A 16,866-nucleotide genomic window follows, 5' to 3' on the forward strand; every position below is an offset into this window, starting at 1 on the left:
AGCATCCAACCATCCAATTTATTTCTGAATTTTTTTTTAACTGAAGTGCAGTCAGTTACAATGTGTCAGTTTCTGGTGTACAGCACAATGTTCCAGTCATGCATATACATACATATTTTTGTTTTCATGTTCTTTCCCATTAAAGGTTATTAGAACATATTGAATATAGTTCCCTGTGCTATACAGAAGAAAAAATTTTAATCTTTTTTTATGTATAGTGGCTAACATTTGCAAATCTCAAACTCTCATATTTATCCCTTTCCAATTTTATTTTGGTTTTACAGTAGCAAGAAAATCCTGATACACAATGATTCACAGTGATAAGTATTTGTATATGATAATTTTTGTCTGTTTTGTATTTTACGATTGGGTACACTTCAATTAAACTAATCCAGCAGGAGTGTTGCAGGAATTTTTAATTTTCCTTAACAAAAATATGAATAGCCAGAAGCCTCCAAAGCAAATAAGTGTGTAGCCACCCATAGGGTGAGATTATCATGGTGGGCCATGGTATCCGCTATTTGCTAAAACACAGTCTCTGTGTGTGAGAAGAGCAAGCCGATGAAGCTCTCGAGTCCTCCTGGGCATTTATTTAATCAAGCGCAGTGCGCCTGCGCTGTAAGGTGGTCGTTTCACACGAGGACACGTGCGCAGCCCAGAAGAGAAAAAAGGCAGGGCAAGGTTTCAGCTTCCTCGACATCAAAGTCATTAGGCTTTGCGCTGATGTTTGAATCTGCTGCCTTCACAATTCTTTATTTTACCTAAATTACCCCCAAGAAGAGAAACCAAGGCAGGAGGAGAAGAAGAGGAGGTGCCAGGCCTGAGTTTTTTCCAGCGATAGAAGAGTTTTTGTAATTTATTTGTATTTAACAGAGAATTTTTTAAAGTGCTAGTAATTCCCTTCCCCAGATTAAAAAAGTCTGTTGTGGACCATTTATATTCCAGAAATTTCAGGACCGTAAGGAGCAAAGAGACTGTGGGGAGTAAGGTGTCATTTACATTTAAATATATTTAAGATCTCTTTTAATACTGTTAGAGGTTTACTTGTTTGTTTTTATGTCTTGGACAGGAAGTGAATCTTTAAGAGTAGTTAAAACTATTTACACTTACTAGGATGTCAAATTGATATTCCATTTTTTAAAGTTACAAAATTAAAAATCTACTTTTCCTTGAGTTTAAATTAGTAATCTTGTTATGCAGATTAAAATTATTCTCTCATTTTTCTCTGATAAATATTTGGTTTGCTCATGTTGATAAACTAAATTAAATAAGCAGTACAAACTTGGATAATTAAATCCCCTTAAACATTTTAAACTGCATTTGTAAATTAAATAGAGTTAGTTTTTATTTTAAACATTTCAAATGCCTGCAGAGCAAATTTACAACCTTATGAGTGTTTCCCCAAGTACTTAAATAATTCTTGCTAATCGAATGCATTAGATGCATAAAATACGGCAAATTAAATTCTCTTAAGCATTCCAATTACTTGGAAAAAAGAAGACTGCTAATGCTGAAAGAAATGGGGAAATTGGAAAGAGAAGGTGGGGGGGATAGAGACATGCTGATGCCTTGAAGATGTGCCATAGGAAATTGGTACTAAGAGGTTTGGAACTGAGGGTCTCTGAAATCAGAACCACAGGAGTCCTTCAGCATACATATGCCCAAACCCCAGCATGGACCTACTCAATCTTGTCTACCATGAATATTTAGAAAAGGCCCCCTGATTCCTGATGCTGCCCGAGTCTCTCCCTTCCCACTTCCCTCCTCCGATCCCATAATCCCACATCTTGTACCCTCAGCCTGCTTGTTAATCGCTGGTTGGAGCGCAGGGAAAATCTTCAGGAAATGTCGATTTAATATAGTCACCTAGATAGTGTCTCCCTTGTAAGCAGCCCCCATGGAGCAAATGTTTAGAGAATAGAGCACCAAGGCTTGGGAGAAACCCATAGTGAGGGGACAGAAAGAAGAGAACCCTAGAACAGCAGTCATAGAGTCTTACTAGTCTAACTCTATCCTGGACAAAATAATAAAGTCATGAAATTTACCTTTTGCACTTAGTACATGTGAGAAACCAAGTTCTGGGTTTCTACTCCCCTCCTCCCTCAAATATGTATATATATTTATCATTAAATGCCTTAGGATAGAAATCTGATGCTAAGAGTACATGTTCCAAGTCTGACAAGAATATAGTAAGGGTTTAACCAATAGCCAAATATGTATATACAGGTTCACTGTGGGGTTTGGGTAGAGATATTTTCAAAGGGGTCTCTGCCCTGAATGACAAAAAATATTTAAAGAATCTTTTCTCTTCCTTCCTCCCTCCCTCCTCTCTCTTTCTTTCATTCCTTTTTTTTTAATTGAAGTACAGTCAATTACAATGTGTCAATTTCTGGTGTACAGCATAATGTCCCAGTTATGCATATACTATACATATATTCGTTTTCACATTCTCTTTCTCCTCTTTCTTTCTCCTTTCTTCCTCCTCCTCCTTCCTGTTTATCTTTTCTCTATCTCCGAGGAGGCCGCTTCAGGGTGAGGAGGGGGCGGGGGGTGGGTTTCTTTCTTTCTTTCTTTCTTTTTTCTTTCTTTTCTTTCTTTCTTTCTTGTCGTTCGTTCTTCTTTCTTTAGGGAGTTATTTCTTCTCTCTTACTTTCTCTCTTTCTTTCTCTCTTTCTCTCTCTCCCTCCCTCCCTCCCTCTCTCTCTGACAGGAGGTGCTGTATGCGCAACACTGAGTGAGGCACTGTGGTGGTTACGGAAGAAATTCAGGTGATGTACTTTCCCTCCAAACTGTATAGTTTAGCTGAAGAGATGAGACTAACACAAATATAACAATCATAACAATATGAGGCCACATAAAATCAAATGCTAGTTAGAGAATATGTGTATGTATATGCATGACTGGGACATTGTGCTGTACACCAGAAATTGACACATTGTAACTGACTATACTTCAAAAAAATATGTATATATATATTTTTTAAAATACTAGTTAGAGAGTAACAATCTGTAGATTGCATAGGAGATCGGAGAAGGAAGGATTCTGGAGATGGTTGGGGAAAGCAGGCTGGGCTCCGCAGAGATGCAGAGAAATCAGCTGACTCACAGAACGAGTAGGATGGATGCATAGCCCAACCCAGGCGCAGAGGCCTCTGGGTACCCTGAAGGAAAGGCCTATTAGAGAAGTATGGAAAATTACAAGTAAGCTAACCACATTTTCCATAAAAATATCAGGACACATGGTTTGACACATGGTCTAACAACAGGAAAGAATATTTTTAATTGGAACTGTACCAGAAAATCTAGAACATATGGTCCCTCTATTTACAGGCCAAGAAAATCCTAATGCAAGAGAGGGCTGAACTGACCAAACCCAGGTAGACAAGACTCAGCCACACCATCTGAGAAGCTGCTAGACTATTCCCCAGTCATCAGAGTTAATGTTCTTCACTAAGATTTGTGTTAATTTTTTCAGAGAAAAGGTCAGTGCCTGAATAATAAAAGACACCTGGAGAATTCATATTCAGATTTCTTAAATTACAGTCTTTCGATTGCCTCAAATAACTTTTGTTAAGTAGTCAGGGTATAAGTAATGAATACAAAAATATTTCTTCTACCTGAGGTAATATAATAAAATCCAATTTAAAGTTTTCTTTCATATAAGAAAAAGCGAACATCTGTACCCAGTGAAGTCCCAGGCATGTTATCAGAGCCTTCATTCATATTGAAAAACACATTTTAACCTACCAAGATTGTTCTATTTAATTTTGGCTTTTCCTTCCCTGATGTCTCATTGTTTTTCTTGCTGTTTTAATAGCTTGCTGTCTGATATAAAATACATGCCAGAAGCTTCCTTATCTAGTTTCACAATTTAATAATCTCAGCAATTATTGGAAAAGAGACAGTTTTAAAGGCTTTAACTCAAGTCTTGGCAGTTTAAAACATTTTCTGTTTCACCTTTCAACCCATCCCAGAACTCAGGGATCACTTGCCAACTCATTCTCAATATTATCAAGGAAATGCACATTTTTCTCCTTTTATGGTCAGTGAATACATTGACCAAGATCATGTGGTAATCATTGCTGAAGCACAACAACAAAGTCACACATGTGAACAGCTGGTTTCCTTTGCTTCTTAAAAAAATCTTAAATGCATCTTAAAATATATGTATTTCTGATTAAAGCAAGAAGACATGTTTTTAATGAGATTTCCTGGACACTAGCCTTGTCTATTTTTTTTCAATTGTCCACTGTTATTTTTCAGGAGTCAAAAAACATAGGTACATTTAAAGACATACCCCAACTTTCATTAGTAGTTGCTAAAAAAGAGGAAACACCTAAACATACAACAGTAGAAAGGGAATGTTTTACAATCATTAAAATAAAAAATTGTATTCAGCCTTAAGAAGGAATGAAATTCTGACACATGCTACAATGTGGATGAATCTTGAAGACATTATGCCAAGTGAAATAAGCCAGCCACAAAAGGGCAAATACTGTATGAATCCTCTTAATATAATGAAGAATCTAGTGTAGTCAAATTCACAGAGATAGGAAGTAGAATGTTGGTTGCTAGGGGCTGCGCTGAGAAAAGAATGAGGAATTATTGTTTAATGGGTGCAGAGTTTGAGTTTTGCAAGATGAAAAGAATTCTGGAGATGGATAGTGGTGATGACTGCATAATATGAATGTATTTAATGCCACTGATCTGCATGTTTAAAAATGGTTAAAATGGTAAATTTTATGGTATCTATATTTTCCCCAATTTTTTAAAATAAAAAATTAAATTATGAATAAATTTCTAGATAGTCATATCACCAGCTTTATCACCTGAATAAAAACTCTCTGTCCCAATCCCCAAACTTAGGTCCAAAGCTGACAGGTGGATTATCCGTGGCTTTTGGAGAATTTAGTCAAATCCTAAGTATTCAATAATTGATAAAGATAAATGATAAAGATAAAAATTCTTTATCACCCAAGAAAGTCCAAAAAAGAATTCTGTGGAGACCACAAAGAAGAAAGGCTCACTTCTACCCGGAGCAGGGCACTCTGCCGATTTTTTTCCTTTGCATACTCTGAGAAACATGCCAACTCTTTGATTTCTCTGGTATGATGTGTAAATAGGTCGGGCAACAGAGAAAAGTAAAACAAGTTATCAGAAGATACTTGACAGTATAAAATCCAAAGGGATAGAAGACACTCTAAATGGTATACATTAATATAAGACCAGCTGGAAAGGCTAGGTTACAAGTAGAGAAGAGTAATTGGGATAAAGGGGGGAAAAGTAATCAAATGACCAAAGTAAGCAATTAGTGTTTCTTAGTGTATACAGTAGGATAAACTGCAAAAAGAATTCAAGGACATGTGCTTTATTGTTAAGGATTCTACAATCTAACAGAGAGACAAAAGGCACAAATAAGAAACAAATACATTTTCAAGCAATAATTCCTAAGGGCAAAATTAACAATGTAAATATGTAAGTATTAACCAGGGATCAAGCAGAGGAATCAACACAATAAGATCCCAGAGGTTTGGGCGCCAGTTTGGAAATAAAGGAGGAATAATGTTGGTGAAGAGGAACAAGGGGCACTGCAAACTGGGAAGAGCAACAACAAAAGCCCAGAAGATTGGAACAAGCCTGCACAAGACCTTTAAGAGGAAGTAAGCATGAAAGCATCTGTCTTATAAGGTGACTACTCACAGTTGACTTGGAGGAATTCAGGAGAACAAGAAGCACTTACAAGCTCATGAAAGACATCTAAAGATACCCTTCCAAAGTTATATAGATTTTAATGTTGCTAGTCATAGAAAGGGGAATCACTGCAATTGTGTGGCTCCAGCTACCCAAAGGCTGACCTTCAAATAGGTCAAATATTTACTTTATTAAATATTACCAACAGAAGGGCTCAAAGTTGTCCAGAGCACTCACTCTTGCCTCTGAGTTGGATCTTGGGTAACGGACTAGAGCTAAGTCTGGACATGGAGTAGGAAAGAGATCCCAACAAAATGGAAAGTCTGCTCTGCAAAGTCTATTAATAGCAGCTCTTGCAGATTGCACACGGCACTGTGCACTGGACACTATTCCAAGGGCTCTCCAAGGGCTTACTCATGATCCTCCTGCGGGTGGAAAGAGCCCAAGCCTTTAACCACTAGGCTACATCAACGTTCTACTACTTTTAAAATGCTTATGTGAAATTCTGTCTGTTCTTGGAAAAGAAGGGCCATGAATGGTATATATGAATGCAATCTAACATTTTCCAACCACAATCTAGCCAGCCCCAAGAATGTTTTATTTTCAATGAACTTGAAGTTAATTTAATAAATTTACTGCTAGTCTGCCACACACCACGAAGGATTTGAGACCAAAAGAAATAAGTTTACAGGAAGTGAATTGTGAATTAGGTAGACTCTGTGTATGATACCATAAAAAAGTGTTCTTCTGAATTTTGGAAATTATTGAAAATGAGTCACAGAGAAGTTATTAGACTGGAAAGAGTTTATTCCCCAGACCTTTGTTTGTTTACAGCTCTAGAGACTTAGAACCAGCCAAGCCTGTCTTGGGAATCATGACATATGCTCATCTGGGAACTCAGCAGGTGTCAATTCACAGCCCAATCTGGTCCCTGGAAAGATAATGAATGACTTTGTAATATTAGGGATCCAAGAATAAATATTCATTTTCTGACACTCTGAAGGGAAGATAAATTTAAAATGTCAGTTGCATGTCATCCTAACTAAATGAAGATGTGTTCTATTCCTGTTAACCAATTAAATAAGGAAGCTCCAAAACAGAAACACACTGGAAAAGAAGACTGAAAGCATCAAGCGTTGGAATATAGCAAACCCAGCGCTTTTGCTAGAAGTGACCTGCAGCTCTAGGAATGCAATGATGGTGTCTAGTCTTTGGTCTCAGCTTTTCCAGTTCTTCTTCCTGAGGCAATTGCTTGTTTAATTGCCATATGTTATGGACTGACTTGTCTCCCCCAAATTCATATGCTGAAATTCTGGCCCCACTACATGTGACCCCCTCAGAAGATGACTGTATTTGGAGGTAGGGTCTTGAAAGAGGTAATTAAATTGAAATGAGGTCATGAGGGTGGACCTTAATCCAATATGACTGGTGTCCTGATAAGAAGGGGAAATTTGAACACAGACGCACAGTTTGAAACAGAGGGAGAAGATAGTTATCTGCCAGCCAAGGAGAAAGATCTTGGAAGAAATTAACCCTCCAACATCTTGATCTTGGATTTGTAGCCTCCAGAATTGCGAGAAAATAAACTTATGTTTATTTAAGCCACCCAGTTTGTGGTATGTCATTATGGCAGCTCTGGCAAACGACTACACTGTACCTTCCACCAGACTGTAAGCTAGGCAAAGGCCAGCCTGTGTCTAGGTGTCTTGTCTACCTTTGTATCCCCAGCACAGAGCAGGAGCTTGGTACACAGTAGGTGCTTAATAAATATTATCGAATGAATAGCTGACTGCAGCTGGATGTCTTGACCCATTTTATTGGCGTACAGGTATGTAGACATTACCAGAAATGATCAAAAGGGACTTTGTCCCTTTGTTAAAAAATAATTTTATATTCTGATTTTAAAAATGCTACCCATCCAGTGTGAAAAATAGAGAGCAGTATTTTTTAAAAAAATCACTTAAAACCCTGACACTTAGAGATAACCACCTTAACTTTTGACACTGCCAGTTTTTTTCTACACATGTACATATTTCAATACAATAGAATAATACTCTTATCACTTACCATATGTCACATTTTCCTCACAGTTAAAAATTCTTCATACACATTTTAAATGACTATAAAATGTGTAATAGCAGGTGTATCTTTCATAATTGAAATCCTCATTGTTAGATATTGAGATACTTCTCTTTTTTTTCTATCGTAATTAGCAGTGAGACAAATTTCTTTGTGTGAAAAAGCTTTTATCCACTTTTCTGAATTCTTTAAAGGATGATATCCTAGCACTGCAATTGTTAATTCAAAAGGTGTGGCCATTTGATTCAGTCATTAAGGCTTTTGATCCATATTCTATTGTTTTTTGAAAAAATAAACCGATTTTTACTCTCACAAGCAATCCATGAGATTTCCAATCACTTACCCTAAAGTATAATTTTTACAAATCTTGGTAACACGATAAGATAAAATGGCATCTGAGGGGCAATTAAATTGTTATCCTTTGAATATTAATGAAGCTTTCCATTTTCCTCTATGCATTAGCCGTTTGTAATTTTGCCTTTGTAATTGTCTCTGGGCCTTTTGAAAGGGGTTTTCTGAGTGATTTTTAGGAAGCAGTCTTCTAGCTAGGCTCCTACTGCAATATTGCCTACCCTTCAAGAGAGGCCTCTATTCTGAGTTAATTAGACCACACATCTTCAAGCTGTCCCAGGCTGCTACGCTGTAATGAAGACTTTACAGCTCTGAACAGACAGACAAACTTGTTCCAATTATTCACCTCCCATTAACAAATTCTGATAACACCAAATACATGTGGATATATTTAATTTAGCTATCTAGATCTGAAATCAGTTTTCTTTTGTGGAATGATAACAAAGTTCTCACTTCAAAACTAGTAATAATACAACTGAACTTTTGTGAGGAAGGCAGATAGCTCTCTACTTCCAATATAATTCTGACATAAATGTGCTAGCTGCATTTATTAAATTTAGGACACAGAGGAAATTAAAAATACATACATTTTTCCAACTGTTTTATTCTAAAATTCACATCCATAGTAAAACAAAATCTTGTGCCTTGAATAAACCTTAGAGGTCTTATCAAATAGCTATATGTGAAGACAAGGAAAACTTCAACAAAAATGATTTTAAGGTGGTGGTTAGTGACAGAACTCAGTTTCAGAGAGAGCAATAGACTAGAATGGTTAGAATTTGGAGGGATATTGGTGATATCAAACAGGTTACAGGAGGCCCATTGAGTATAGTGAAATGAAGGCAGTGCAACTCCTGCCACATGATTCAGCAGTCCCACTCCTGGGCATATATCCAGAGAAAACTCTAATTCAAAAAGATACATGCACTCTAATGTTCATAGCATCACTGTTTATAGTAGCCAAGACACCGAAGTAACTTGAATGTCTATATATATATGTGTGTGCATATATATATAATATATGTAATGGACTACTACTCAGCCATAAAAAATAATGAAATAATGCCATTTGTAGCAACACGGATGGATCTGGAGATTATCATATTAAGTGAATTAGGTCAGACAGAGAAAGACAAATATCATATGATATCACTTACATGTGGAATCTGAAAAAAAAAAATGAAACAAATGGACTTACTTACAAAAAATAGACTCACAGACATAGCAAACAAACTTATGGTTACCAGGGGAGGGATAAATTAGGAGTCTGGGATTAACATATACACACTACTGTATATAAGATAGATATATACAAGATAGATAAATAACAAGGACCTACTGTATAGCACAGGGAACTGTATTCAATATCTTGTAATAGCCTATAATGGAAAAGAATCTGAAAAATAATAGATAGATATGTATAACTGAATCACTCTGCAGTACACTTGCAACTAACACAACATTGTAAATCAACTAGACTTCAATTAAAAAAAAAGACTATGCAACTCCGAATGCTTTACACTGCTTCTCTTCGACATCCTCACTCAGCTGATCCTTACCCATCCTTGCTTTCTGTCTCATAGTCACAGTGGGAGAGATGTCCTGTGCTTTTCCAAGGATAGCCTCTGCCCCACCTCCCCTCACACCTCCGGATGTCAGCTGTCTCTTCCCCTCTGTGTTGTCATCCTTCCCTGTCCATCTGCTCCTCAAACTAAAAATACATTTGACTTTCCTTTTATTAAAAAAAAAAAAAAAAGCTTCATTCTAGGTTTTCTTAGCTAACATTACCTGATTTGTCCACTCGTCAAAACTCCTTGAAATGTACACTGTGTTTTTCATTTCCTCCAATTTCCTTCCCACACACACATATATTAAGGTAGCTGCTGCTCAGACCTTACCCCCACTTCCAGTTAGGTCTGCTTGTTCTTGAACTTCATATAAATGGACTCATACACTGTGTACTCTTTTGTGTCTGGCTTCTTTTATACCTTTACTCTTTTTTTTATTATAGTAAAATATACATAACATAAAATTTACTATTCTAAACATTTTAAGTATACATTTCAGTGGCATTAAGTACATACATTCACATTGTCATGCAGTCATCACCACCATCCAGCCACAGAACTTTTTCATCTTTCCAAACTGAAACTGTATATCAACTAAACAATAACTCTCCATTCTCCCCTCGCCTCCCCTCCAGCCCCTGGTAACTGCTATTCTACTTTCTGTCTCCATAAATCTGCGTATTGTAGGTACCTTATATAAGTGGGATCATACACTACTTTCCCTTTTGTGTCTGGCTTATTTCATTTAGCATAATGTTTTCAAGATTCATCTGTGTTGTAGCAGAACTTCATTCTCTTTTCAGACAATAATATGTCATTGTATGTACATGCTTCATTTGGTTTATGGATTTTGTTTATCCAAAAGTAGACATGGTTTAGGTTGTTTCCACTTTTTTGGCTATTGTTAATAGTGCTGTATGAACACTGGTTTACAAGTATCTGTTTGAGTTCCTGCTTTCACTTCTGAGTAGTGGAATTGTTGGATCATATTGTTACCGAGTCCAAGTTGGAACTACTTGCCACATGACAGGCCAATAAATTGAGAAACGAGTTGTTGGGGCAAGGATTAGTGACTTTATCCAGAAGGCCAGCAGATTGAGAAGATGATGGACTAGTTTCCCAAAGAGCCATCTTCCCTGAGTTAGAATTCAAGCTTCCTTTATACTAAAAGGGGAGGGGAGAAAGTCCTGGTTCCAGCCAGATTCCAGAGGGGAGGTGTTAATTTCTTCCTTCCTGCAGCTGTTCACAGGTGAGTCTGGTCAGGATATTTCCTGTGACCTAAATAAGGGTATTTTAGCTTAAAGCCCATTACCTGGGAGAGTTCCCAGAGATGGGCCATTATGTACAATTTAAAAGGCAAAATCCCTTTAGCAATTAACTTGTAATAGAATACAAAGCTTCTTTCCTATTACAATATGATAATTCTATGTTTAACTTATTGAAAATTGCCAAACTGTTTTCCACATGGCTGCACCATTTTACATTCCCACCAGCAAAGCATTTCTCCACATTCTCATCACACTTTTCTTCCTTCCTTCCTTTCTCCTTCCTTTCTTCCTTCCTTCCTTCCTTCCTTCTTCTCTTTTTTATATAATAGCCATCCTAATGAGAATGACATGGTATCTCACTGTGGTTTTGACGTATGCATTTATTTTTAAAATGCTCTCTGTCCTTGGTTCCTGCTTTCATATTGGTTCTTTGTTTACTTTTCTTTCTTCTTGGCTGACTCCTCTTTCTGCGTTTTTAATGTGGGTTTCCCTGGGCTCCTCCTCAGCCTCTCCTGCCTTCTTTGCACACAGTCCCTGAGGACTTCATCCACGTCCATGATGGAAGTACCACATCCATGCTGGTAACCCACAAATCTGTATTTCCGTAGTCAGGACCTCTCTCTAAACACAGTATTGCCTTTGAATCATCATCTTTGGAAATTAAAAGAGTGCTAAGTCTAAAACTTGATTTAAAATATGGACATTTTGATGGTCTGTTGCTGGTGAATGAGATTAGGGAGGGAGGAAAAAAAGAAAAGACTCACATTTTTTAAAATTGTGGTAAAAACTCACATAACATAAATGTATTATAACAACCATTTTAAAAACAGACTTTATTTTTTAGAGCACTATTAGGTTCACAGCAAAACTGAGCCAAAAGTACAGAGATTTCTCATAGACTCCTTCCCCCAACACACATAGAGCCTCCCCCATATATCAAAATCCCCTACCAGACTTGTGCATTTGTTACAGTTGATGAACCAACATGGACACATCATTATCACCAGACTCCATAGATTACATTAGGATTCACTCTTGATGTTGTATATTCCATGAGTTTGGCCAAATGTATAATGACATGTAGCCACCATTACAGTATCATGGCAAGTAATTTCACTGCCCTAAAAATCCTCTGTGTTCCACCTATTTATCCCTCTCGTCCCCCAACCCTTGGCAACCACTTTCTTTTAACTGTCTTCATGGTTTTGCCTTTTCCAGAATGTTGGAATCATATAGTAGGTAGCCTTTTCAGATTGGCTTCTTTCACTTAGTAATATGCATTTACGTTTCCTCCATGTCTTTTCATGTCTTGACAGCTTCTTTCTTTTTAGCACTGAGTAATATCCCATTGTCTGGATGTACCACAGTTTATTTATCCATTCATCTGCTGAAGGACATTTTGGTTGCTTCCAAGTTTTGACAATTATGAATAAAGCTGCTATAATCATCTGTGTGCAGGTTTTTGTGTGAACATAGATTTTTAATTCATTTGGGTAAAATTAAGGAGCATGACTGCTGAATCATATGAAGAGAATATTTAGTTTTGTAAGGAACTGTCAAACTGTCTTCCAGTGTGGCTGTATCATTTTGTATCTCCCTAGCAATGAATGAGAATTCCTGTTGCTCCATGTCCTCATTAGTATTTGGCATTGTTAGTGAAAAAAAGAATGAATATGCTGGGCATTATTAAAATTTAGAAACTTTGCTTCTGCAAAAGACACTTGTAAGAGGATGAGAAGAAAGCCACTGACTGAGAACATATTTGTAAAAGACATATCTGATAAAGAACAGTTATCTAAAATATACCAGGAACTTTTAAACCTCAACAACAAGAAAACAAACAACCCAACTGAAAAATGGCCAAGCAACCTGAACAGACACTTTGCCAAAGAAGATAAAGAGATAGCAAATATGCATAAGGAAAGATGCTCAATATAATATGTTAAGAGGGAATTGCAAATTAAAACAACATGAGATACCACTACACACTTATTAAAATGGACTTTATCTAGCATAGCCATTTTTTAGTGTACAGTTCAGTCATGTTAAGTATATTCACACTTTTTTGCAACCGATCTCCAGAACTCTTTTAATCTTGCAAAACTGAAACTATACATGCATTGAACAATGACTCTGCATTTCCCCCTCCCCCAGCCTCCGGCAGCCACCATTCTACTTTCTATTTCTATGAATTTGACTACATTAGTTACCTCATATAAGAGACACAACATACTGTGTTTGTCCTTTTGTGACTGATTTATTTCACTTAGCATAATGTCCTCAAGGTTCATCCATGTTGTAGCATTTGACAGGATTTCCCACTTTTTTTTTTTTTTAATTTAAAAAAAGTATTGGACTCACAGACATAGAAAACAAACTTATGGTTACCAAGGAGGAAAGGAAGTGGGAAGGGATAAATTGGGAGTTTGAGATTTGCACATACTAACTACTATATATAAAATAGATAAGTAAAAAAGACCTACTGTATAGCACAGAGAACTATATTCAATACCTATAATGAAAAAGAATATGAAAAGGAATATATGTGTGTATGTATGACTGAAGCATTATGCTCTACACCAGAAATTGACAGACCATTGTAAACTGACTATACTTCAATTTAAAAAAAGTGAAATAGAAAAAAAAAAGGTATTAGTGTTTTCAAGCAGATAATATATGCTGTGCTGGCCTTTTGTTTCACTTGCCCCCAGTCAGTCATTCCCCACCCTTCTCTCCCTGCCCTGAGTCCCAGGAGGCTGACCTCTACAGGTTGCCTGCCCCTGGCCCTCTGGTTTCTGGTTGCAGTTTGGTTGGCAAACAGGAAGCACTACCCAGAGACCAAAGGGCACGAGGTATTCATTTGTTCCCACACGTAAGCACCACTGTTCAGTCAGTGGCTGCTCTGATTCCTCTTCCTCAGCACCAGCTCACTCTCGGTTCCCTTAACACCCTTCCCCACCCCGACTGTACCCACCTCGCCCCTGCAGGCCTAGGGCCAGGAACAACTTCCTGCTGTTGCTAGTCCCTACACGCTTTACCATCCCTTGTCTTGTTCCTTTAACTTCACCCATATACTGGTGAATCACCTCTTTATTAAAGTCTTTTCATTAGACCCTTTTGAGTATGCCATCTGCTCATAGGACTCCTGCTGTGATCCTGAGTCACACATGTAGCTATAAAAAAAAAATTAATGGTGTAGAAGGCTAAGAAGTGAAAAACAAAAATCTGTTTCTACCCCATAGCCCTTAATTCCCTTCCATTCCATCCCATGCCCAGTTACCATTCATTTGCTTGGGGCTTTTGCAGGGAGTTGGGGTAGAATGGACCTTGACCTCACCTCTTGGGTGAACTCTAACTGGTCTTAAGACAATCATGTTAAATCCTCTCTTGCTGGTACCTGGGTCAGAAAGCCAGGCCTCAGCTATCCAGGCAGGGTATTTCCCTGTCTCAGGAATCAGGCTGAGAGTGGGTTCATGAGTCACTGCCATGATGCAGTTCAGGCCAATGAGATGCAAAGGGAAATTTTCATGGGGGTTTTCTCTCAAGAGAACCATGATAGGAGATGAGGCCCAAAACTGCTGGAGCCAGTCAGAGAAGTCAGCAGAGGAGGCTGCGCCAGGAGAATCCAGGAAACACAGTGGGCTAGTGGATTAAGCCACTAAAACTAAACTCTAAACACAACCAGCCTCTACATTTTGAATTATGGGATCTAATCAATTTCATGATTATCTGTTTACTTAACAACAAAAGCGTCCTAACCAGTGCATATGTATACTGTAAAAAACACATACCTAAATGGGATCGTATCATGGATGCTATACTGCAAATTGCTTTTTTCACTAAATCATATGTCCTAAACATCTTTCCAAGTAAGCACATTTAGCTCTGCTTTGTTATTTTAAATACTGGGTAATATTTTGTCAAAAGGAAACATACTTAATTTAGCCTTTCTCCTACTGAAGAACATTTATGTTGTTTGCAGCTTTTCCCTATTACAAACAGTGACACATACTTTGGTGTGTCCGTATTAATATGCGCATAAGCAAATTCTTAGTAGAATTGCTTGGTCAGTAAGTCTGAGAATTTAAAATGTTCATAAATACTACTGTATTGCCTTCTAAAAGGTTTCATCAGTTTACAGTCTTAGTAAGAACATACTTACTTCTTCACACTCCTACCAATACTGCGTATTGATAAAAGTTTAAACCTTTGGTAATCAGACGAAAATTGTATCTCATTAGTGTATTAATATTTTCTCTCATGAGTGAGGTCAAAGCATTTTTATGGTTGTGGTTATTTTTTTGTAAACTATTTCTATTCTTTGCCTACTTTTCTATTTAACAAAAGGATACTTGTTTCATGCTAAGAGTTTTTCCTTTACTCTAAGATTATTATTTAAACTCACCCATGTTTTCCTCCAGTAATTTTATGTGCTTATTTTTATATTTAAGTCTCTGATCCAAGTTAAAAGTTTTTGTACTATACAAATCTGTACTCTTTACGTTTTTTGCTATAATGAGCATATATAAGTGTTACAATTTTTAAAAATATGATCACTAGCTAGTATAGTACGGATATATCTTTCTATGAAAATCTTGACAAAAACAAAACTGATACCAGATGTAATTTTTAAAAAATCAATATGGCAAAAGAGTAAAACTAGGCTTCCCATATTTTGCTTTGAAATTTGAAAGATCACCATATGTGAGCCTCCCTCTGCTATGTCTAAACTACTCTTGCATGTGTACACACTGTTCAGCACATGAGGACTGCCAGCGTGTTAGTGGTGGCCCCCTCCTTAATCTTGATCTCAATCCACAGGAAAAAAAAAAAAAAAAGGACGAAAAGATGTCAAGAGAAAGAGTCATCGAGTAAGATTAAAAACTTGCTGGAAGCAGAAGCAACATTTACTGCCAGGCAGTAACAACTCTTCTTGAAACGTCTGGACTGTCCAATAGTACAATTCATTTCTTGACTCACATCCCATAAAAACTCTTCAAAGTTCTCCGTGCCTCCAGTCCATAGCCCCAAAGTGCATCCACTACGCACAAGGTCAAGAGTTTGGGCTCTGGGGCCAAACTGCTCGATTCACACTGGGCTCTGCCACTTAACCAGCTATGAGACACACTGCAAACATCTCTGGACCTCAGTTTTCTCACCTGTAAAATGGGGATAATAACAATAATAAGACTTACCTTGTGTAGATGTCCTGTGGATGGGCTGTCTGAGGTAATACAAATCAAGCACTTAGCATAGAACCTGGAATATAATAGTGCTCAATAAGTATTACCCATTATCTTTATTAGAGTCTAATTAAGCCTATCTGAGCCTCAAGTCCCTGCAGAAGTCCAAGGGAATATCAGAAAATTAGGAATTAGGAGATATTCCAGTTGTTCTGTTGTTTGACAGGTTTGGGACGGCCATGCCACGTCTGTCTTTCTCCTCTGCTAAGCTATAATATGTGGACAATTAGTTTCTTATTACAATTAACTACTAATTGTAAAGACAGTAAATATGCACTTTGAGGGCTACTGTTATTAAAGTGGTTCTTATTCACCTGACTTAGGACATGCTGTTTTTTTCTCCGACTGACTCAGTGTTCTACTCACTGCAATTGTGCAATAACATTAGAGAAAGTTGTTGCATCATTTCAAACCTGCTTACTGATGCTAAGACCCCACTATGTAGTGGGAAAAAAAAAATCTTAGTCATAGTAAGGCGATGGCACCATAATGGAAAGGAAAGGGAAAATGTCGTACTTGGTAAACTGTGCAACTGAGGCATATTTTGTGACAATTCTCTCAACAATCTTGTGAAGCTAGCACTTGATAAAATTGTCCTATGGTGTTCCCCTCTCATAGAAAAGCAAACTAAAACTTTGCAAGATCACATGACTGGCAGAGATCATTA

The 16,866-nt window shown here is 37.3% G+C and overlaps 1 long non-coding RNA gene across 1 annotated transcript in view; it reads right to left on the reverse strand.

Annotated features, from left to right (window-relative positions):
- LOC116668531 overlaps positions 1-16,217 on the reverse strand; it is a 40,666-nt gene extending 24,449 nt beyond the window's left edge. Inside the window, exon 1 of the long non-coding RNA XR_004325655.1 lies at positions 16,152-16,217. This is a non-coding gene — a long non-coding RNA (uncharacterized LOC116668531). The remainder of the gene's footprint in view (positions 1-16,151) is intronic.
- Between the last annotated feature and the right edge of the window lie 649 nt (positions 16,218-16,866).

The sequence above is a fragment of the Camelus ferus genome, chromosome 14 (assembly GCF_009834535.1).
Source record: "Camelus ferus isolate YT-003-E chromosome 14, BCGSAC_Cfer_1.0, whole genome shotgun sequence".
In the NCBI taxonomy this organism is placed as follows: domain Eukaryota; kingdom Metazoa; phylum Chordata; class Mammalia; order Artiodactyla; family Camelidae; genus Camelus; species Camelus ferus.